The sequence below is a fragment of the Lycorma delicatula genome, chromosome 2 (genome assembly GCF_047948215.1).
Source record: "Lycorma delicatula isolate Av1 chromosome 2, ASM4794821v1, whole genome shotgun sequence".
Classification (NCBI taxonomy): Eukaryota; Metazoa; Arthropoda; class Insecta; order Hemiptera; family Fulgoridae; genus Lycorma; species Lycorma delicatula.
Genome location: NC_134456.1, coordinates 199,844,531 through 199,871,114, shown reverse-complemented (window position 1 = coordinate 199,871,114; position 26,584 = coordinate 199,844,531).

Below are 26,584 nucleotides of genomic sequence, written 5' to 3'. Positions count from 1 at the left end.
AAGAGACGATAATATTTCTCACCGATGTATTTTGATCAACAATAGGATTTTGATAAAAATTTTGAACAAAATAAGATGTTGCATAATGACTTAAAAAATTGTATTCGTCAGTAACATACTTCAATGATTCTATCATGATCCAAATGGAACTTAAGCAATGTATTACTATTTATATATGTGACCTCAAAAAACCACATTTATAACAATAATTTTATTTCCAATTAAATCAAATATTACAAACTCTAATTATTGTTCTCTCTTACAGTCAAATTAATTTAAATTTCTTAGTACACTTCAGACAATACTGTAAATTATTATAAATTGGGTATCTCTCGAGACAAGCCTGTTTCAGAGATTAACAGCAATTTAATTAATTCCATTCAACGTAATCTAGATCAAGTAAATTGCATTCAAAGTAATTCCATTCAATGTTAGGCAAGCCCTTATGTGTCTGAGATCATTGACAAAATTAGTATGTAATTGCTATACTCTAATTGATCGATAACAGATTGCCAAAGGCAACAACTTTACCTTTAAATTCTCCATTACAAGGATCGTTCACATATATAAGTAATAGGATGGAACCAAGCACAAACCCTGTGGAACTCAATGAGATAATTTACCTGACCTACTATGTACATTACCAGCTCTAACTAATTGAATTCTATTTTGGAAATATATCGAGAACCACTTATTAACAATCCCGCTAATATAAATTTTATTCCATTCTTCCATTCTATGTAGTAAAACTGAATGCTCACCGTATCAAAAGCCTTCCGCATATCTAAGAATAAGGCCTATTAGTTTCTCATTGCAGTTAATATCTTTATTTATATCAGAGAGTAGTCTAGTGATTGCCTTTTCCGAGCTACGACCTTTACGAAAAAGTACTATTATTATTCTATTACTAAAAAAAAGTACTAAAAATTATATTTGATGCAAGAAAATGCATATCTTATTTTTACTATTTTCTCAAGTAGTTTTGAAATTAGTGATAGAAATGATTGGTCTGTAGCTAGAAATCAATTCATAATCACCCTTTGTTGAAATCGGTACTATCTATTTGAGCATAGTACATCTAATTGTTTTAAAAAATTAGGAAAAATACTATTTTCAAATGATAGATTAATTGATTAAAAAAACTAATTTATCCGAAATCACACATGCAAGTTTTTATTTATTTATTTATTGCAGCACCTACAAGCTGATGCCCAATTACAATTACCCTCTCTCTCATTTTCTATGATAAAAAATTAATTATATCGGTGTTCAAATCGTAATTTCCGAAGGCAGATCGCTGCCTATCAGTCACCAACTTACCAAGAAAATCTAGGTGTATTTGAACCGACGATGTTATAGAGATACAGCTTAAACTAAGTTTACTACATCTTTTGGTTTAATTTTCATAGTTATTTTCATCAGATTGCTGGAGTAACAGTTCTGAGTTTTTATATATGCTAAATCATTCATACAAAAACAGATACCTCTTTATCTTTCTACTTACTGGTTGTTTTCTAATAAAACGGCTGAATACAAACTGTATAAATTGAAATAAAAATTGAATTAGATGTGGGAAAATATTGATTGAGATACCGGTTGTTATATTTTCAAATGGTTGCACAATAGAAATTGTGAAGTATGAATTTTTGGCTTGTCAAAAAAATTAATACATACACTACTAATTCGAACAAAAAGAATTATTTAATATTTACTGTTTCAACTCACTGATTAATTTTTTTTTCTGTGAAGTGTTATAAATATTGAATTAGTTAACAACCTGCATCCCAGGAGTTAGTTAAATGTTAAAAAAATTTTTACTTTTTTACTTCAAATACCCTAGAATAATTTTTCATAAGAGATGAATTCTACAACATTTTGTGATAAGTTGTGTCAGGAGAGTTGAATTTTTAAAACCGTTGAACAAATTAATTCAGAATTTCTTTTCATTACTTTCATTTAAATAAGATTTCATAGACATAAATATAATTTTTATCTTTTTTACCGACTTTTCCAAGAAACATTTTGTATAACTTTCGGTCGCACGTGGGATTGGAGTGAAAATCAATTTTCTTTACGTTTTTAAATATATGAGGAGTAAGAAAATACCACTTACTTAAAATGTAATTTCCTTTTTTATATACATGCCTATTTATAATAAAATCTGTGGCTCAAAAATCTCCAAAATTGCTAGAACAATTTCGTTGAAATTTAGATATGCTGTAGTAGATTAAGTTGTGTGTAATGTGAAAATTTGATGAAGATTGATCAGACAATAAAATATCAATTTCAGGTTATGTTGACTTTGTATTGGTGCATTTTTCGTACGCGCTTATGCGGTGAGTCATTGGTAAACGAGATTACAGTTAGTGCTTTATGTAGGATCTACTTGTTAGTTATAATTATTTCATGAAATTACATTATAATAATTTAATTATAAATAGAAATATATTTTAATACTAAATAAATAAAAAAATTATACCTCTTTCGGGTTTTTCACCTAATTTATGTTTTGTAAATTTCTTGCGCAAAAAACTATACAAAATAATTATAAAAATATTATAGAAAATAAAATAACGAAAAGTGGTCTTCTTGCGCAGAACTGCTAGAGAACTTTTTCTCGTAGCGTAGGGCTTGATTTTTAAGTTCATATCGACAATGAAAGAATTAACAACATCGTTGTTTTATTTTATATTATTACAGTTGTAAAAATAGTCTTTGTTTAAATAAAAATATATGAATGAAATAAATTAAATGTAAATTATTATCGCTCTAATGAAAAGGTAATACTGTTTTATTACGGATGTACTTAATCCATATATTTACGGGTACAGGTATAACATATAAATTGTAGGTTAATAGTAGAGTAGTAACACATCAAATATTAAAAAAAAACAATTATTCCCATACGATTGTACGCTGAATTATAAAATAATATTATTGTCCTCGTATTAATGAATGTAGTAAATTAAATATCAAAGATAGTACTGTAAGTACTACATCTATATTTCTTTGCTTTAATTATCACTGTTTGTTTATTTATTTGAGAATAATTAATTTAATTCAATACCAATTAATTTTATATGCTTTTGCAATAATAATTTAACTTATTACATAACAAAATGTGTAAGCAGGAATACAAAAGAGAATGAAATTTATATTATAATTATTCACCTTGATTTTAATTGCCATACATTTAATTAAAAATGCTATAAATAATCAAATCAATTATATGATTAAACATTTAAAATTTTAATAATAAAATTATTTGATTAAATTAATCATTATTATTTTATTTTACGCGTACTGTATGCAAATGACATAATAAAAACTTCTATAAGATCCTTGATATTAAGTAAAACTCTAAAACTAAATACACATTTTGTTTGTTCTAAAACTAAACACGCAGCCTATCTCAACCATTCTATCTGGTCTTGCGGAGTTATCTCGATGAGCGCTTCTCCCAGGTCGGATGCAACGGTGAGTTATCTGGATTTTTTGATATCAATCAAGAATTTCACAAAGTTCTGCCTTAGGACCAGTCCTGTACGCGATTTTTACTTCGGATCTTCCAACATCGGACGATGTCACACTCGCTCGTTTGCTGATGATACAGTGGTCTTCGCCGTTGACAAGGACCCGCACTTGGCCTCGAAGCTATAATCGGTATCGAACCTGATCGGCGAGCGGCTATCAAAATTAAGGATAAAAGTTAATCCGGATAACTCAAATCATATTACGTTTGCGTTAAGGAGATGACTAGTCCACCTGGACGTATTCATCATCACATACCGTAACCGGTATCATTTTTGGTACCATGTGTTCCAATCTGATTGTCGTTTAACGTGGAAGTACTACGTGAAATAGAAAAAGAAGCAAGTTAACACCAAATATAAGACGCTTTACTAATTTTTAGGTAGAAATCTAAAAATAGACCTGTCGTTGCCCAATAAACATTTGATGTACAAGGTTATTCTTAAATCGGGTTCGACGTATGGCATATGGTGGACACAACTCACAAAAGTAACGTAGAGTACAATGTTCTCAGAAAACGTTGGCGGGATCGATTGCAGAGGCATCGTGATTCGCTCGGAACGAAGAAATTCACAACTATCGTGTGTTGCCTTATAGTCGTGAAGAGATAAAACGGTTCGGTTTAAGTTACAGACAGCAATTAGACAGTCAAGTGAACTTTCTTGCACTTAATCTCCTAGACAACAGTGAAGATGTCCGGCGACTGAAACCCAACATGTGCTGGACTTGCAATATCTGAGTGATACTTGAACGGTTCGGTATCAGAGACGTGTTACAAATATCTTTACTATTCCTTAGTGAGAAGTCAAGCGTCCTTCTACTTCTTTCCGTGAAGTAGTTATGCTACTATTTTTTTACCTCTAAATATTGTTTAATAATGTTATCGATTCTTTTTGGTTTGTTTTTTCATTAGACTACTGTGATATCTTGAATATTTTTTTATACATTATTATATTATATTAATTTATATATTATATGTTTACGATTTATTGAGGATGTTCACTGGAAATCCTTCGTCATATGTTTATTGTAATGCAATTTACTTGTGGTTTCTAAATCGGAACCGATTGTAAATACACGATTTGTGTGACAAAATATATTTGTTAAAAAATCATTATTAGTTTCAAAAAATTAATTAAACAATTAGTAGACGATATTTAATAAGCAATTAAAAAAATATTTTACTTGCATTTATATTATAGCCCACCGAGCTGTTCTCATCGTCGCAAATCAATGTAATATTACTGGCTAATTTGTCCGTCGTTTAGAAGAATACAATCACCTTAATTGTGATCCATAATGAAATAGCTATACAAAAAATTATTAGTTTTTTTTTTAATTATTCTTTACGATTACGTAAAGCAACTGTACTCGTTGAAAAGAAGAATAATCAATCTATTGAATAAAAATCAATTTTTCCCATTAAGTAGTTCATAAGACGTAATTTTTAAAAACAAGCTTTTTACTTCCTTGTACGAAGTAAAAGAAGTATTGTGATCGCGAAAAATGTCGGTTTTTAAATTTCAACAGAAATATCCATTTTCACCATTCCTGAATCCATTTTCACTACTTTCGGCGTGACTTCTATACGTATGTACGTACTTACGTATGTAACTCAAAAACGATTTGTCGTAGGATGTTGAAATTTTGGATTTAGGCCTGCTGTAAATATCTAGTTGCGCACCTCCCCTTTTGATTGTAATCGACCGAACCAAAAGTGTCCAAAGAAGCTCAAAATCTCCAAAAATTTGGATTTTGGACTTTTTCTTAACTGCAGAAATAAATCCTCAATCAGAGCATATCAACGATATATCATAAGTGCTACTTATTTTCATTGGTTCCAGAGTTATACCCAAATGAACTTTTAATTAATGAAATATTTGGATCTTAAAAGGGAAAGGCACATTGTGGAAGAAGGGGAAGTTGATGTACAGTGGTTCGCATCAGACTTCCATCTCCTTTTTTTAAATTTTTTTTTATTTGATTTAAATATATTAATTTATTAATAATTATTAACCTCTGATTGTAGAAAAATCATTACGATAAATAATATTCAATAATAAAAAAAAACAATTATAAAAAAATATCAGAAGTTAGTAATCAAATAAATTTTTATGTACTTTTACTTTAAAATATATATATATTTATTTATCTCATGTGGTGATCTCATGTGTTGTCCACATCAGATTTTTTCTTTTGTAAAGACTATCATAACATTTATCTATACTGCTGATGATCGTTTAATACTTGAAACAACATTTAGTTCCAGGTTTTTACTTTATGTAAGTGTTTCTTAATACCTGTTAATCATTTAATTTCATCGACCGTTCAGCAAAGCTCATTTTTTGAACGCGTTAAATTCTGATAAAAAATAAAACTAAATTTTCGTAATAAATATAATTACTACATTTCTTTTGGTTTGAATAACTTAAATTTCTTGTACAAAGACATCCTTAATTTCGTAATACATTTCATTTTACGCTATTTTATTATTAATAATAAAAATTAAAGTAGAATATATTTTTACGATTATATATTTCTTAAGTTAATAACATTTTTATATTGCTCAGTTAGAATAACTATTAGTATGTTCAAAGACCATGTAACATTTATTTCAATGTTAAAATAATATAATATTTTATACAAAATGTTTAGTATTTATTTACTCATAAACATTTTATAACTTAAGTTTTATACGATTTCATCTCATCATAATTACTTTACCAAATAAAATAAGTTATTTATCGAATTATTTTTTATATTTCATTGTTATGTTTACATATATATCATTAAAAGCTGTCTTTATTTTGCGTCTTCATTAATCACTCACGCTCAAGAATGAACATACACATAAACACATTAAGATCATTTTCTTTTATTCACGTTCCATCCACTTAACCCATCGCCCACAAAATAAAGTATTTTTATTTTTATTATCTGAAGAACTTAGCCGTCAAAATTAAGGTTACCGATATTCTTTGCATTCTGCTCTGTCTTAACATCAAAGAAAGATTGTTAATACTATGTTTTTGCGAAATCGTCCGGAAAGTATACCTAATTTTAATAATATTAAAAAAGGTATTTGATAAGTGTTTTTATTTTCTTAATGTCTTTGATTATAGTTATAAAACTCTTTAATCTTGATAAAATATGGAAATTATATACGCAAATAAGTGCAGATAGGTTTTACAGTTCTATAATCTTGTAGGTTTTGTTTGACTTTATTTCACACTCTTTATGTAATGCCTTATGCCGATCACACATGTCATCAACTTCAAATTTCATTACTTCTCATTTCTGACAAAATCAATATGATTATTTGATAAGCATCTGAAATTTTTTACAGAAGTTCAGGTCAAAATCATATCAAACCACTATGATTTGTCATAGAATTTTCGTTCTAAAAATTTCGGTATAGCCTCTTATTATCGTTGGAATATAAATTAGCGAGAACAATTTCGTTGTCGAAACTCGAAAACAAATCGTTTCTGGACCCAATATTGTATGATATTTTTCAATTATTTTAATATCTGAAAAATTTACTAGGAAATTCCTGGAACAATCTGTATATGTATTTCATACATATCCATTATTAACCTATATTTTACAGTAATGATTTGCCATTAATTTTAAAAGTTGTCTATTTTTATGAAAGATACACATTCTCGTTAGATGTTTTTTTAAAAATATTTCGTAATTATCTGGGTAGTATAAAATTGAATACTTTACTTTTAACGCAAAATTTTCTTACATCAGGTTTTATTTTTGAGATTTATTGTATTTTCTGCTTGTAATTGTTTGTTATTATTATTATTTATACAAAACTTAAGGATAATAAATGATTTTTTTTTTTATTTCTGGTACAAATTTGATGATCTGATAACGATTCGTTAAGTATTTCTTTATAATCTACTATGAGAGGTTTGTTTTTTATATTGTTTTTCATAAGGAATTGAGCATTAAATTCGAATATCCGCTATGTTTGATTGTATTTAATTCCTCTAAGTAAATTCTGTCTAAAATACTTTGCTAATATTAATATTTATACATAAAAATAATTAAAGTTACTGTCTTTGTGAACATAAATGGTTGGAATTAAGCACACTCAACTTTATTTATTCTTTATTCTATCCTGATATAGAATGACGTCATGATAAGTTTTCTAGTCGGCTCATCAAACAGTAAGCGGCCAATGAATGAGAGCGTGCACAATGCATCATAACATACTCTGTCTGGGGCTATTGCTTGCGCCTCGAACTCATGTATAAAAAAGACTGTAACATAAAGAATGGGCGTTCAGACGCCTATTGTGTTTTAGTAGGAATTTGATTTTTCAATGTGATTAGACTATACCCTCATGAGTTGTTCAGTTTGTTTACGTGAGTTAAAACTAAGTAAAACTTAAGTAATTTCTTTCGTTGCAGTATATTGATTATACGTTTCGTAAGTATTAAATCGATAATATAAAATAATTATTTTCCTCAGTTTCTATTGTAAACGGCATACATATTAATTGACTTAATAGTATTTGAAGCTCAACCGATTCCACGATAATGTACATTAATGTTTTTCCAAGAATGTGTCTTATGTCAAACTAATGTGAATAACTTTTTCTCTAATGAGGATTTGTAGTTGAAAAATTTTGTTATACTGACTTAGATACTAATACATGTTGTTTTTTTAATTCTAGATTTATCAGACCATTGGACTCAAAGTAAAAATTTACGTTTTACGACAGTTGCTAACAAACTAAAATAAGTAATGAAAAGGGTTTTTATTTTTATTATTATTATTTTTTTTATTACCTTATCTGGAATGAAATAACTTCCTATCAATATAAGGAAATTAAGTGACTTTTTGTTATTATACAATAATTTTTGTGACACATTTTTTTAAGATTAACTTTTAAGCTTTTAAATACCAATAATAAATAAATGCATTGAAAACATTATCCTTCGCTGCTTCATTCATCATTATATTTATGTTAATTAACGATAATTAGAGTAGAATATTGCATTTTATATACGTTAATAATAATTAATTGATTAATAAGCTACATGTATTTTATAAGAAGCTTAATTATTTAACAAAATATGAAGTTCCTGTTATCAGCTCATTTTCATTTAATTCTGTTTACTTTTTGGAAATGCAGCTAATTCGTTCAAATAATAAAACAAATACAACTGTTTTCATTACAGCTTAAAATAATATATTTTGCTTGCAAATAAATTAGCCTCTCAATGGTCATTTTAAACGAGGTTATCTTTTTAATGTTCTAATTTATTTCTCGAAAAGGTAGGTCAAACAATTCGTATAAATAACAGAAAAATTCATTCGGTTTAATTAATATGTACAGTTTTATTAATCATAATCATATACAATAACTGATGTCATTAGATACTTAAATGGATCTGCCTTAAGCCCTCAGTCTGTGTTGTGTTTGTGCGCTCGCGCGTACTTCATATTGGTGGGTGGATGAGCTTGCGTGGTATGTTATTCTCTTGTATTGCACATTTATAAGTGATATACAGCCACATCCATCGAAATATATTTAGAATTAAGATTACGTGAAGAATTCCATTTGTTATTTTTTCTTTAAGATCACATGTAAAATTTCTATTAAATTTTCCTTAAGTATTGTGATACATAACAAAGATTTTAAATTTTGTAAACTTACAGTAACTTAATCCAACAATAATTTAAAATCATGACTTTACCGTGAACTCATGATTTCATATTATAACTGAGAATTTTTAAAAAATGATGATGATTTTGAAAGCATAGTTGCCGATTTCGCATGCTTCTGAATAAAAGGTAGGCGATGACGCAACACTCCATAATTTCTTTTTTGCTGGCCGAAAAGCGCTTCCGCGTTATTATCGCTCGGATAAGGTATGTTTCTTGCAGTAAAAAAAGATATATCACATTGCGTATCTCGAAGTAATACAATAACCTGCTTTATGGTAATTGGCATGAACAGCTGAAACTCTCTACAGTAATTTAAATACGAGTACTTGAATGTAAGCGGATTGCCCTAAGAAACCGTAACACTAAAGATAGATACATTTCATTAACCCCTAAATGGTTTGTATGTTATACCCTAGGTTAAACTTGCGACGCAACAAGTAACATCGTTATCCGATTTTGGGGTAATAAAATTTAAGTCTAGCGTTTGCTGTTAAACTACGATCATACGTATCACTATATACTACTACCTTCAGACGCTTTTTTACCTCACAAGAAAGAATATACCTTATTTACTGCATATTTAATTAATAAATTTCAATAACAATTTATAATTCACGTTACATAAATTTCATAAAATATTTAAATTTTACCCGACTAGACGAAAGCGATGAATTACACTTCGTTTGTAAATGATTTCTTCTTAGAATATGTTATATAGCACAATACTTAATGTATTAATACTTAAAAATTCTTTACTTCGGATCTATAAATAACGAGGAATCAACACGAAACAAGATCACAATCGTATATCCAACAATGTTCGATATATTACTGTAGACAGTATACCCATCTTTCGATTACAGTAGAGGTTGTAGCTTTATGATGGGAATATTTTCAACACTATCACTGTTAATTGACTTATCCAGTTAATATTTATCGATTTTTAATAGACGCATTACCAACTGTCACATTCACTCTTAAAGAATTTCAAGTATAACAACAAATCACTTTATTGTTCTTTATTACGTCCATAGCCGTAATGGTTGTAGCTGATATGACACGAATTACTAGTCATTCTCGTAAACGGCAACTATTCTCAAGAATAAAAAAATTCTGTGTAAGATTTACTAAAGAATTTATGAAATGCTTTGCTTTCCTATTTACTTCCTCACCATTCCGAATATATCGTAATAACATCAATTTTTTTTTTGTATATCCCTTTGTTTTGTGTAATGGAAGAAAACATTTTCTATATTCAGGAAAAATTCTGTTCATATTCTATTATTTGTTTCAGTTTTGTCTGTTTATTAAGTTATATTATTATTATACTGCCATGATTATTGTTTTTTTCTTTAAAAATCTTCAGTTACCTGGTGTGCGAAAAACGAATTACTTAGTAGAATTAAGTATTAAACTGAGAACAATGAACGTGTGGTAGAATGCGTTCGGGAGGATACATTCGTCATAAAACAAATGATTGATCTGTTTTGTAATGTGATGGCTCTCTAAATTCGTTGTTGTTTCGGATAATAATTACAGATTTTTGAAATATTTCAATTTTGGATAGAATCTCATACTTTAAAAGCTAACGCAAATGGAAACATTCAAATACCTCTTTATGACTTCAACCAGGGCAGTTCAAAATACTTGAGGAATTTGCGGTCTATACGTGCATATTTATTAGATATATCTGTGCTTTCTGTAAAAATGCATTTATAAATATGTACCAAATTTTATTTTTTATTATTTGGAAGTAAAAATAAAAGACATTGTTCATTATTTTTAAATACTTGGCCTTTCCATCTTTGAAATCACTGAAATCCTATTACCTCCCAAGGTGTCTGCACGATTTATGCTTTAAAATCTAAATATTTTCATTTTCTTCACAGATCCGAAAACGAGTGAAGTTATTTATTTAGGAAAATTATACCTTATTTGGAAGGCTTTTTATTACTGAAGAATATGTTTAATTTGGTCAATAAAAATCCTTGATCAATAATATACTGTCACATCCTAGGTACAAGTTTCTCTAACTTTTGAGGGATTGCTCCAAGAGAAATTATAACTTCTATTAGGGAAATTCGTTTGTCTCCTGCAGCAGTTCCACCAGCTGATCGTCTTTTATTATCTTTATTCTTGGCCGCTTCTTCAGTACTTATAAAAATACAAAACGTTTTAAGTAGAGTGAAGAAAAATTCCTTTAATCTAAAAATTGTTTTTGTTGAAGTTTGTAATTGTCAAGCTGTATTGTAACAGCTGGGCAAAAAAAGAAATCAATTTTAGATCTAATGAAACAGTAAGCTTTGAGAAAATAAAATTTTTACGTAGTTTTTAAAGTACGATTCACGCAATAAAGAATTACACTAAACATCCCCTTGGACAAGTTTTACCGAATTACTAAATTTTTAAAGTTCATGCACTTGTGTAAATTTTTAATTATTATAATAAAATCATAGCTTTGTTTAAATTTCATATAAATCATCATTTTCTCTGCATTTAAAAAAAAAACTTATGTTTTCAAAGAACTTATGTTCTTGACGGAGAGGGCAAGTATGATAAGTTTTGATCTAATATATACCTAAAAGGAATATATCAGTGCATCATAACCATCGATGTTTATCAATCGCCTTTGCCTCGTTAAATGTTATACTAGTAAATAAGCATACACAAATGCGCGTTGGAAAATACACTATATACATATATATATATATATATATATACATACATATATTATATGTACATACAGAGCGTGCTCTCCTTTTCAAACATAATACCTTATATCTCTTTGACTAGTTTATTGTTCAATACCGTTCTTATTTCTACCACGAAGCAGCTACATGATTGCTGCCATGACCTTCATCGATGCATTTGTGTAATGACTTACTTCCCTTTGAATTACATCTGTTTAAATGCTTATTTGTTTGTTTACAGAACAAGAATATCCTTTGATCTTTGTCATTAACTCTCGCTAATATCTTGGAATTGCTTGAAGGATTAAATGTTATTTAAGATAATGCAAGTTATTATAAACCTTCTCTCTCACTCTCTCTCCCTCTCACTCTCTATCACCCTGTATGTGTGCGTGCGTGCGTGCGTGTATGTTTATATATATTTATAATTTTATGCTTATTTGCGGATGCATTAATACACTTCAAACGAAGAGTTCTGTAATAGAAAAAAGCATTAATGTTAACATGTTTTATTATACCACTATTTCATACCTCATTACTTTTAATTTAAGACATCATTCATGAAAAGAGATTATGTAAATGGGAAAAATTTTGTTTTCATTTCACTTTTTATCCTGATTATTATTCATTATTTCTTTTTCTTGATTATTATTGATTATTTCTTCTTCTATTTTTTATTTAGAGGATTACAGTTTAGTTGGGCAATTTTATATACCTTAAAATGACAGCTAAGAGAAGAGCCTTCCTCAATGAAATTTATTCCCGTTCTCTGGTGGTTCTTAAGTTACTAGGGAAAAATAATTTTTACTTCAACATGTATTTATCCTTATTAGCTTAAAATTTTTAAACAGTAATTCCTGTTTTATAAAAATTTTCAAATTCTTTTTAAGGTTTCTTTTTAGTTGTTTATTTCATATCAAGGTTCCTCCTTTGGACAAATATCTTATTTCAACATCTACCCTTTTCCTTTTCTTTCCTTTTCCTTCTTGATTTCTTCTTTGGTTGAAGTATTGCTGTAGTTCATCGCCACGGACTATTTCTAGGCTGCCTTCGTAGCCCGTGTATTCTTTGAGTAAAATTTTAATTGTCAGCTGTCTCCGAACCTGTTTAAGGATTCTGCTTAATTATTGTTTTTTATTATACTTTTTCATTTTGAGAAAATCCCTATTCTTTTTTTTTAAACATTACTATAATGTTTCATGTTTATATATTTATTTATTTAAGTGATGCGTAATAATAAGTGATTTTTTCTTTCTTTCATCAATGTAAAAGGATTACATATCTTTTCGGGTATAATAAAATATAGATGTGATAGGAAATTTGTTTCTTAAATATTTTTAACTATTTTTATGTAAGTTGTTCGGTTCCATGATTGCCTCATTTTAATAGTACTTCATACATGGTTTTCTTGAATTTCATCTCCTGTTTATTAAAATCAAATAATTATCACTTAACGATAAGGTCGGGAAAATTTGTAATCACTCTCTTTTTGGATAAACATTTTAAGTAAGCAGAGTGTGGTTGGTTATATTTGCTACAATCATCATCAGCAATCTCTAAGGAATATTCTATTTTGATTGCATTAATAGTAATACTGTGTTAACAGTATTACAGTATTTACAGTTTACAGTATTTTCAGCTGGTGAAAATACTTCCTAATATTTTCTCTGAATTAGTGTCTTATTTATTGCAATGAGAAAAAGACTTTGTGGGTGATTTTTTGTCTATTAACTAACAACCAATATGAATATGTTCGGTCGATATTTATTGTATTTCTTTTCTCCACATTATATTTTGTTGATTTATTAATGTTAGAATTCCACCAGTTGTTTGCATTGAAATAAATTTGGGTTTAGTTGAAACCAAGCAACAAGCGGTTACAAAGTGATAGACATAGTTTTATTTGCTGTTTATCGACAGATATACTTCCAAACTATAAGGAAATAGAATATGTTTCACAGAAAGATTACATTGATTTGTTTCTTTTCACTGCTTATTTTAGTTTTTCTTAATGTGTAAAGCATGTAAAGCATTTAAGAACGATTAGAACCGATCGGAGTTGCTTTCTTTGAAATTAACAAAGTTCATTATGCAGCTGGTCATTGGGGTAAACACATTGAAGATTAAAGAGATGAAAGTCGCTATCTAATATTTTGATAAGATTTACCTTACTGATATATTCGGCACATTGAACGAAATAGTAAAAAAACACTTTACTTCTCAATTTACTAAGAAAGTCTGGTATGGGATTCTTATAATTCTTGGAGGTAGATTCGCTGTATTTGTGAGGGATTTGCGTCTAATTAAGATACCGACATACTGTGTTTCCATCAAGTTCAGAAAGTAAACATAGCACAGATAAAGAATAACACAAATAAAACTTTTACGGACATTAAAATATGATTCATTATTTATTGAACTGTATTAAGACTTTTCAGTGAAATCTAAAACTGAAGTTAATTTATAGTGTTTAATTAGAGTTTATTTATATGTTTTCTGTGTTATTTCAAGCTCAATAATTTTGCAATCGATAGAAGTAAAGGTAAATTAACCAGTTTTTTTTTATAATTCAGTGGTTTGTTTTTATTTGCATTATAATGAGTTCTATAAAATTTTTGTATGAAAATCGTATTATACCATCGGTAAATATTTATCCAAAAAAGAGGGAGAATTCTGTAATCTTTAAAAAAAGAGGAATTACAGTGCGGTAGTATTTTGTGTTTGTGTTGCCTGATTCAAGGGGTTAAGCCAAAGGAATTTAATTCAATATAGAAGGGGAAAAGAGGGTTGAATGATGTTTGAAGTGTAGAACGGGAAGTGGCTGGAAGGTGGAAGGGATGAATGGAATGGGGTGAAGGGCGGTGATATTTATTAACATTCTTGGCTTAAACTCGCGAAAGTTTTTAATTTTCATGGTTTTACTGCAGTGTTCTGTAATGTTAAATGAGACCATCAGTTATAGTTACATGAGGGGTACGTTAGATACAACGTAAGAGATAGAGAAGGACAGTAAAAGAGATAAAATGAAAAAGTGAGACTTTGAAATTTGCCATGTTTAATCATAAGTTGTTTAATAATTTACCAACCAGTATAATTAAACTGTTCTTTTTACAAAGAATACATTACAAAAATTAGAAAGAATATAACAAGACAAAACTTTAAATATAAAAAAATGATCTTTCGTAGAAGAGTTTAGAAACTTTAACTAAGAAAACTGCAAATTATAACTTACGTTAACCACAATTTTTCTTTTTTTATCTCAGTAATTAAAAAAAAAAAATTATTAATTTTATTTTTATTAAAATTAAAAAACAAATGTTAAACTTACATTAAAATTTGTAAAACAGTACTTTTCAACTCGGATTTAAAAAGATTGTTTATTTTTTAATGTTTTCCATTTTGTTTACACTTATTTCATCAAAGTTTATTCTCAAGATTGAATAGCTATCTAGAGAGTTGCTTTGCCTTTCCAAAATGATCCGGATAACTTCTATTACATAGAAATTTTGCGTTTAAAAAACAACAATGTAGTTTGATTTTACCAGTTAAAAGATGTAATAAATTGCATTGTGCCCCCCTCATTTCTGCTGTTCATCCTGTGTGAAACGTTTGACAGACTGGGCTAGTAATAATCAGCGCATGAGTTTTGCCATACTGATGGTGTGGTGTGAACCCCAGTACCGTTTATCGGACTATTATTTCTGTATTACAAAGATTAAAAGAATTAATAGTAAAACACTACTAACACTCAGTGCACTATCAATTTACAGTCATAAGACTGGTGACTCATGGTGAGGACCTACCTTATCCTACCTCCAAAACATCTAATTTTGGATGATGAATTATAATATTAGTTAGCGACTGTAGTTTGACATGAGGTATATGGTATATGGACTTATTATTCAAAATAGGAGAATGTTAAAAATCAGATGGGTGGATAAAGTGACAAATGAAGAGGTATTGCGGCAAATAGATGAAGAAAGAAGCATTTGGAAAAATATAGTTAAAAGAAGAGACAGTCTTATAGGCCACATACTAAGGCATCCTGGAATAGTCGCTTTAATATTGGCAGGACAGGTAGAAGGGAAAAATTGTGTAGGCAGGCCACGTTTGGAATATGTAAAACAAATTGTTAGGGATGTAGGATGTAGAGGGTATACTGAAATGAAACGACTAGCACTAGATAGGAAATGTTGGAGAGCTGCATCAAACCAGTCAAATGACTGAAGACAAAAAAAAATCAAAATAGACATTCTAAAGAGATTTTAAAAGAAGAAGAAAAAATATAGTTGTTCCTACTAGTTTTGAGAACTTCTTTGTGAGAGTGTTTTGTCAGGTTTTAGTCAATTTCCGTTTTTTAGTCAATACAGGATTTGGTTAATTGATTTCCTATTTGAAGTTTATCTCTTCGATTTTTCTAATACTGGATTCAGCAGAAGGTTTTGATTGAGTTTATCTAGAATTTAAGGAATAAATAGCAACTCTGAATTAACTACTCAATAGGTTCTAGTTGTGTTTTTTTTTTTACAAAATTTCCTTTCAAAGCCGTTTATTTTTTTTTAACGGAAATTTTCCCTTACTAAATCTGGGTTTTCATCAGATCTGTATGATCAATTGTCACGGATTCAAATTCAATTAGTGTTGCTACTAGTTGCATTGTATGCTAATTATCGTATTGAATAGTGGATGTAATATGGGTAACCCTAGACTATGTTACGTTAACATACACCGATTTTATCATCATAATCAGTTGATACAATTATTAGCTTTGACAAACACTTATATTAAATTCTGGATTTTAAACTATCAACATCATTATTTTTAAAAGAATTAGTAAATATTATAATGAGAGAAGACTCTATTCCTTTCAACTTGGACTATTCACAAGTTTGCGTTGCCCGTTTAGTTTTCAGTTTTTATTTTATTTTCTATATACGTACTTAAATTTCCATTTATATAGTTTTTTTAATTATATTTTTGCTTGTTTTTAAATGGTTCTTCAGTGTTTTTTTTGTGACTGTATAATTAACGTCTTCATAAAAACAAGATATGTAAATGGATTTTTTGTTAGAATATTCTTTTTCGATCACATTAATTTCAAATAATACAAACAACGAAGCAAAAATATCAACTTCAAAAACATTATATTAAAAATAAGGATATTGTTAAATTAGACATTTTTAGGAGAAATGTTTGTAAAGTCAAAAATAGTCACTACATTTAATAATATTTGTAATTTATTAGTATTTTTTTTCTCAACCCGTTTCATGGTTCTGATAACTATCACCTTATTATAATATTTGTCTGTGAACCATACTGACAAAATTTTACTATATGTTGTAGTCTTTTTATCACGTGTTTAAACTGAAATGATAACTTGTTACAAACGTACTGAACCGTATTTAATTTCGTTTCTCAACGTTTTTGACTTCTTGATGCAGAGCAAAATTCACGACAAATATTTTTTAATTTTTGTAACATTATATGTGTATATATATAAAAACTATGCACTATTGCATTATTACTTGCAGTTTATGTTTTATATAACTTAAATGAAATGTTATTCACAGTATTTTTTGAAGTCAGTTTGATTTTTCATTTAAATTATCAAAGAATAATTAATATAAATATATTATATTAATATAAATGATGGCTTTAGGTAAGTAGATACTTATAATTTTTTCTTGAGCTAACCGGCCCGTCTAGTCAGAACCTGGACCCTCAGGGCTCAGAGAACCCCAGAGCCATTTCGGGCTCCTCGGGTTCTATCCCAAGGCCGCAGAGCTTCTTTCGCTCGCCATTCCCGTCAGTGATCTCTGCTCCCTGGACCCCACATTGTTTGTTATCCTCATTATTATGAGAGTAATACTGCTAAAAAACAATCAAAATATTCTAGGTTTTATAGAAAAATGAAAAGAAACTAAATTACAAAAGTAAGTAGTAGTAATTACTAAATAGTAGTTTTTTTTTTACCTCGGAGACTACCGTTAGGTATTGCTTCAGAGGATAAGATGAATGATTTGTAGCGAGTGTGAAAATGCTATGCCTGACCGGGATTCGAACCGGGGACCGGGATCTCCGGATGAAAGGCGTTGACGCTACCACTCGCCCCACGGAGGTCGCCAGAATAATAGTAATTATGGTAACTAAAGTATACCTTGACGACAAGAAATTCATAACTTATTTCCTGCCATGGAGGCAGAAATATAATAACGAAGTAAAAAGATTATTATTTTTTCCATAATGAATATGTTTAATTTATAACTTCACCCTACTTGGGGGTGAAGAAATAATGATTTTTTTAATATTTTAACTTTCAAGGGATCTAGGGCCTCGATCTGTGGCTTAAAACATGCCATGGTATTATACGAATGTATCCTGAAAATTTGAAAGCAATCGATCGATGAAACATGGATAAAAATTTGGTTGCGATTGATAGAGTAGTTTTTTTGTTTATCTGGAACAAACAAAATCCCTCTTCTTCTTTATATAATACTATTATAATAGTATAATAATATTCTTTATCTTGAATATAATACGACCTGCAGTTGTCGGACATTATTTTTCTTATAATTTCATCCATCTCATTTTCTTTAAAATATACGTATAAAAGTATTTCAGAGATCGTAGCAATGAAATATGTACTAATTAAATATTTGTATAGACGAGTGGATACTTTTCTTAATTTTTACATTCATTTAATAAGAATGTTATTACAGAATTTTGAAGTGTATCTTATATAATTTGAAAAAATAAATATACAAATTATAACAGAATTAAAGTACTGAAAAGTCATTTAAAAAACGTTACAATTTAATAGCTTTTTCCTACTAATTGTGCTCAAGTATAAAATAAATTAGTGCAGTAAAATAAATTAAAAAATAACAATCTTATTATAAGTACACTTGATTTTTCTAAAATAAAATACTGTCAAAAACAAGTTACTGATGTTCATCGCTCTTGCAGTAAAATATAACCAAGGTCAAGAAATTACCTTAGGGATTTACATGGTTGATATTAATTTCATGACATACTAGTTTTGCTCTCGAAAAGAAATATTTTTAACATTAATGCTATTCTGGTAATATAAATGATAACCATTCTCTAGTTTTATTTATTTTTTTTTTGCAAATGATTCTTGTTAATAATGTAAATAATTCTTACTTCACGGAATACATTAGTCATACTTTTAATAAAAACTGAGTTTTCTAACTTTACACCAAATATAAATAACATAAAAAATTACTTTCACTGCTTTCTTCTGTTTATTCATTTCATAGTTGTTTTATGACTCCTTAGAATTCTTTTCTTAAACTCTATTCTGTATGTCGATAGTATGTGGCAGTAAGGTTAAAAGGTTGTTTTGCTTATCTAAGATTTACTGTTTGAATCCAGCATACTCAATAAATTTGTTTTATGATTGACAAAATAAGCTTGAAGCTTTTGCAAGGAAATATGGAGTGGAAATTTTGTAGCGTATAAAATGCGCAATGCCTGACCGAGATTAGAATCCGAGATCCTTTGGATTTTCATCCACTCTTTCACTGTAGTCGATATTACACTACTCTAACCCAACAAGGTGTATTTTGTGCTGATCTCCATTTACCGAGATTTTTAAGGCGATTTCACTCGAATTTACCATACGATTTATCCTTTTCTAGCATTGGCTGTATTATACATTTGTATAATAAATGTATGATGCCTTGAAATACATTTTCAAGGTATCTACACTTCTCTTACAAAAGATTATGAACTGATTCTATTTAAATATTTCACTGTTTTTCAGTGAAATTCACTTTTAAATTTATAAATAAAAACTCCTTAAAAAAATATTATAGAAAGTAATATTGATTATTATTTAACAGTATGTTCACGTAAAATAGTGGATCTTGGTAGGTACTAGCCATCTTTGTTGAGTCCTCTTTATCCGAGCATAATGACATACATCTTCAAAATTTATTCAATTTCTTAAAAGGTTATCGTTATTTAATTATTAATAGCAATTTAATTACGTATCGTCACCATCTTTATTCGGCAGTTTCTGTAGATTCAAGGTAATTTTATTAACCCACCGAGTTGGTCTAGTGGTGAACGCGACTTCGCAGATCAGCTGATTTCAAGTTGAGAGTTCCTACATTGAAATCCTAGTAAAGGCAGTTACTTTTACACGGATTTGAATACTAGATCGTGAATACCGGTGTTCACTGGTGGTTGGGTTTCAATTAACCACACATCTCAAAAATGGTCGACTTGAGGCTGTACAAGACTACATATTTACATTCATACATATTATTCTCATTCCTCCTCTGAAGTAATACCTTACGGAAGTTCCGGAGACCAAACAGAAAAAGTAAAAAAATAAAGAAAGGTACTGTTATCATCTTCTCCATTGAATTTTGTATTACCACCTCTACATTTCAATGTCATTATAACTCCTTTTCTTCATGTTATCAATCACCTCAATTTTTTTTCTTTTTCTTCTTTAACGTTTTCTACTGTACCGTCAATGACATCCGTAAACAAATTCTTTCTTCTAAATGTGCATCTAATTTTTCTTTATTTTCATTTCATCCGTCAATTTTCTCTTCTCCTTCATTCTTCTGAGCAAGTCTTTATTTTTCATCTTGTAGGTATACTTCTTTACGATCACATTTCAAAGCTTTTCACAGCCGTTTTTCAATAGACTGAAGTTTATAAACATTCTATAATAGAAACAAAACGTACTAAATCAAATGTTAATATATTAGCATTTGATTCAGTAAGTTTTTATTTTACACCTATGTCTAACTTATCACACAGTGAACATTATCTCTTCTTCGTTGCCTTTATAGCATTCTTATTTCAATTTTTGCCTTTGTTTTCTATTTCTTTCCATTACTGCTTCTCATCTCCCAGCACTCTTGAACATGATATGCATAGATATATTTTACTCAAACGCTTCTTCAATTTTCCAATTCTTATTACGTAATACTTAAACCTACATTATAACATAAATATATATTAGTTCTTGTATTCATGATACATAAAAGAAATTGCCTTTTTTTCGTATGTCCCTCAGATATAAGATAATGTAGATTCCTAAGATTCGTTTTCAATCTTTATCTCTTTTTAAAGTATTTGTTTGCGTCAGTTTAAATGTTTTACACGTTTATACTGATTGTGAATGATTTTATATACAAACATTTTCCTTCATTTTTTCCCTGTGTGTAGAATTAGAAAAATTATTCATATAGGCTTAGCGTAAAAATGTTGAATTTGTGGAGGCGAGTATATTGTCACCTAAATTTCAAATATAATGATGTTTCTGTTAAGCAAAATAACCGAACGAACGGTCGGTGGTGGCCGACATTAGAAATGGAACACGGGAGACTCTGAGAAATAGCATTAAATTGATTTTAATAATTACCTCATGGTGTAATCACTTTTAAAAATACGCCATGGTTATAGGAAAAACGATAAATATTTACCGTTACCTTTTTTTTTTTACTGAACCATATGTACTACACACATCGGGATACCAATCCAAATCTAATGCGGCTGATATTTTTAAAACCACAAGTGACCCTTTTAGTTTGCTGACTACAGGAGTTGAATGTAAACCCATCGGGTTGGTCTAGTGGTTAACGCGTCTTCCCAAATCAGCTGATTTGGAAGTCGAGAGTTCCAGCGTTCAAGTCCTAGTAAAGCGAGCTATTTTTACACGGACTTGAATATTAGATCGTGGATACCGATGTTCTTTGGTAGTTGGGTTTCAATTAACCACACATCTCAGGTATGGTCGAACTGAGAATGTACAAGACTACACTTCATTCACACTCATACATATCATCTTCATTCATCCTCTGAAGTATTATCTATCTAAACGGTAATTACCGGAGGCTAAACAGGAAAAAGAAAGAAAGGAGTTGAATGTAAAATGAATGCCATTACTCTTAAGAAAATCAACTCTGGCTAGTTCTTAATCTCAGATGCTTTTCTAGCGACAACCATAAAAATAATTGAAACAGATAATGAATGAACAGCTACAAATTAATTTACCTTTCTGTTGTCATGAATCAAAGCATTTATTCATATACATTACCGTAACGATTTCCTCTTAAAATACTACTTAGAACTAAAAAGTCGCTTAAAAGCGTTTTCTACTTTTTTTAACTATAAATGTCCCTACAAAAATTGAGTTAACAATATGTATCGATAACATATCGACCACAATGGTGGAGTGAAATCTCTCATTTGGATTGAATCCAATTAATAATAATAATTATAATAATATGTATATATATATATATATACACGAGTATATATATCAAAGGCGGTTCTTGAGTGAAGTCCAAGAGAGCGACAAAGGCCAACAGAGAGGCAGGCCACCAGACCGATGGGACAGAGACATTAGAAGGGTGGCTGGAACCAACTGGCAGAGGACGGCGCAGGACAGGCATGGCGAGAACAGTTGAAGGCCTACTTGTCGAACTAGACTTGAAGAGGCCACATCTTGTAAAAGATTGAAACAGCTGTATAATTATAATAATATACATATATATTCACACACATAAACACACAAGTTGTCATAAAGCAATATATCGTAAATTAAGTAGTAATTAAGGGAAGAAAATCACCAATTATGAGCAGTGCGATTGAAAATAAACAATGAATATTTTTCTGTAATGGTCTACAAATTAAAAATTGCTAAAAAAAATTTTCAGCTTAAAAATACCTGAATTTTTTAATAAAATATATAATTAAAAAACAAGAAAAAGATTTGTATAACATTAAAAAATTGAGTTTTTCTAATTATTATTGTGCTCCTCTTGAGTTTGGATACCACAATAATGATTTTCACCTAATCTGTTAAAAAATCGATACTTTTTTCTAAATAAAAATTCTTTTAATCATAAGTCGAACATTTTCACAAAACTGGTAGTAAAAAATTCTTGTGCGTTATATTTGCCCTTTATCTTTCCTAGTATAACGTTTCCTAGCCGTTAACATGTTTCCCACGATTAGTATGTCCCAAATCTTCTTGTTTTCTCTTATTTATATGGTTAGAACCCTCAACTTTTATTTTTAATGTTCAATTCAAACTATAGAATTCATAAAGTAGTCATTTTGTTAATCTAATTCAAATTTTTAATACTGTCCTGAAGACCGTAATTTACGTACTTCTGAAGAGAGTTACTTCCTGAAGACAGTATTTTTAAGTTTTATTTCTCATAGAAGTAAAACGAGTAGAAAACCTATTTAATTATTTAGCATACAATTAAGGATCGTTATTTACCGTATTATTTGTTTATAAAGAAACCGTTTATTTATTTTTTTAATAATTCCCTATTTCCAACAATTTCTCGTTTAGAAGAATTTTTCGATTTTTTTGAGTAGAGTTCATTATCAAAACATCTTTAATGAAAGATTTATTTACAGTATTTAAAATTAGGTATTTAATTTTAAGTTAAATAGATTAAATTATTTTATTTTATTTTTTTTTACAAATATTTTTTTTTTAATATTTATTTATTTTTCTTCACAGGGTTCAATAAAAAAAAATATATATTTTTTTTTTGTAGAAACCAAAGATGAATTAGAAGAAATATTGAATGACATGGTTTTATTTCAGAATGACATTAAGTTAGAGAGAAACAAAAATAATGAAATCTGAGAGAAAAGAGAATAATGAGGAAATAATATTACGATATGGAAGAACAATAAACCATAAATAAGAGAATTTTATTGTTTAAGTACTAAAATTACAAAAATGGACGAAGTAATGCAGAATTTAAAAGCGGATTGGAACAAATATTGGGAAATTATATGGAACCTAAACGTGTTTGTATCAAATAAATCTGTGAATTAGTAAAAACATTTTTGAAAATATTTTTTTATAGTGAAGGGCTTTACGTTGTGTAAATACGAACAATAGAAGGTAGGGAAAGGAAACGAATAGAGACCTTTGAAGTTAGTATAAAAGGAGGATATTGAAAAGTAAATGGGTTGATAAAATTCGAATGAACTACTCTTAAGGCGAACAGGAGAGGAAAGTCATTTTTGGTAGAATATTGAAAAATGGAAAGTAACAAACTAGGTTGGCATGTATAATGATATCCAGGATTGGTAATAGTGCGACAAGTGGAAGGTGAAAATTGTAGAGGAGGCAAAGATTAGAATATATGAAACAGATAGTTGAGGATTAATATGTAGTATTTGTGCTGAGAAGATATCATTATCACAGAACAGGGATGAATGGAGAATTGCATCAAGCCAGTCAAATGACTATAACCGAAATAAAGGTTATATATCGTTCTTATATTAAAATATTCATTTTTATTCAGTATTTCGTGAAATATATTTTGATTATATGGATTATTTCATTTCTCTATTCATTCTAAAACGGATGGCTGAGAAAAACTAATCTGATGATTTTTAAAGATAGGTACAAGTTCAGTGGGGTTAATATGTAAGATCTTATATAAAAATTGCATTTAAATTTAAACACCTCGATAAGTAATAAATAACTTTTTTTTAACATATTCACATCGAATTTTAAATTTATTTATTTGAAGAAAATAACAAACAGAGAATTTTTATATAAAGTTTTCTCTTACTATTATGAATTTTAAATCATGAGTTTTAATTATTTTGAGTTTTATTCAAGATATAAAGCTTTACTGAAAATGTCTCATTCTGAAACTGTTTTAAAAACTAACAAAAAAAAAACTGTAATAAAATGTATGTGATTTTTATGACATATATATAATTTTTAAGAAAAATCATTCGACCGTTTCAGAAAAATAATTTTGTTATTTAGTTTATTTGTTAGATTTTGAGCAGTTACTCTTAAATTAAATTTCGAATTCAATTTGACCAATTTTTTTATATAGTGAACTAAGAACAATGCTTACACATTTTAAATAATAAATAACAAAGCGTTGGAAATACAGTCCAACGCGCTGTTATTTACTGTTGATAGTGAATTTCAGTAAGAAGTTTATAGTCTACTACATAGTTTTAAAATTTAAATTCTTGTATACAAAAACGGTTAAATTATTTTATCACATTAAATTATTAAATCACATTAAATTATTTTATCACATTATCCAGTTTGTATTATAATTAAGACCGTAGTTTATAACGTAAACAAATCTAACATACCATTATATATTTAAGCTTTTCTCTAACTATTGAAAAATAAATGAACTGATTGAATGCTATTTTATTTGATTCAATCATTTTAATTTTAAATTTATTAGTAATATTAGAACCTGAGAAATGGTTTTACACATATTTTAACCAGTAATAAGTTGAATAAATTGAAACCCAAAAATATTATATCCTTACCAGGAATCGTAGTTCTGAACCAGTTTACAGAAAAACTAATGTGCTATTCATCACGTAATTAGCCTCCGTTATGGTATAAGTTACGCGTATTTTATGAATTGTGTAATAATTTTTTACTGGTCTGTATACGATCTAGTATTATGCTGCTACTTATCAATGACAAACTTAAAGATTAGATTCTGGTATTATTCGTTTCTATTGACCAAAAAATATATTAACGATTTTTTTTTTGTTTTTTTACTAGAAAGGGGGATCTTATTAAAATATAACGTAATTTTTCCCCTGTTTTTACATATGTCTAGAATGATCGCTGAAATGTTAAAACATTTCATCTTTATTTTCTCGTTTAATTAATTTACCATTTCTTTGTTCTAATATTACCAGCCACAAAAACCACTTTTCCACTTTGTTTTAATATTATCAATGTAAGATAAAATTTCTTCTTTTAGTGTTACCTCATGTGTTTCTAACTTCTGATCGCTTATGATAAATTTCAAAACCGTTGGACAACTACAGTAATTGACTCATCATAGATCGCAATATTTGTGTCCTTAAGTAAGTGCTATTAGTCTGTATTAGGCCATTATAGGTAAGGATAAATGGCAACACAGATTTCGCAATTTTAAACCTAACCGCTTTTATAGATTACGAATATTTAAGTTCAGATCAGCCAGTGATCTAATTGAATTTCCAAGAACTTTACGTTATCATGTCAAGATTTGCAGTTAATCGTATCTGAGAGAACCTTTTCTTTTACTTTTTTAAAGTTACTGTAACTTGGTTTAATCTCTTGATAATTAATAATTTCCGCTTTTTTCAATAATTTTGAAGTGTTTTAATTTTGGTTTTTAAAGTCGGATGGAATCCGTGTAGACTGAATCACTCGTCGCAAGAATAATGTCGAAACGAGAGTATTGTTATTTTCTGTTATATCAAATGTAGATGGTTGTAAAAAAAAGTCATCAAAGTACTTCCTTGAAGACCTTAGATTTTAATGAGTGAAATCTAATACAGTTAGTTTTTTTTATATTTCCTATAAACATATGTTTTATTTTATATATGTTACTATTATTCCTTGTACACTTTTTAGGATTGTCGAATGATTCGCAAAGTGTATCCTTTTTACTTCCATGTACGATATAAAGGAAGTATTGTGATCGCGAATAATATCGTTTTCAGATTTCAACGGAAGTATCCATTTTGACCATCCCTGAATCCATTTTGACTAGTTTTGTCGTGACGTCTGAACGTACGTACGTACAAATGTATCTCGCATAGCTCAAAAACGATTAGCCGTAAAATATTGAAATTTTGGATTTAGGACTCTCATCACATCTAGTTGATCA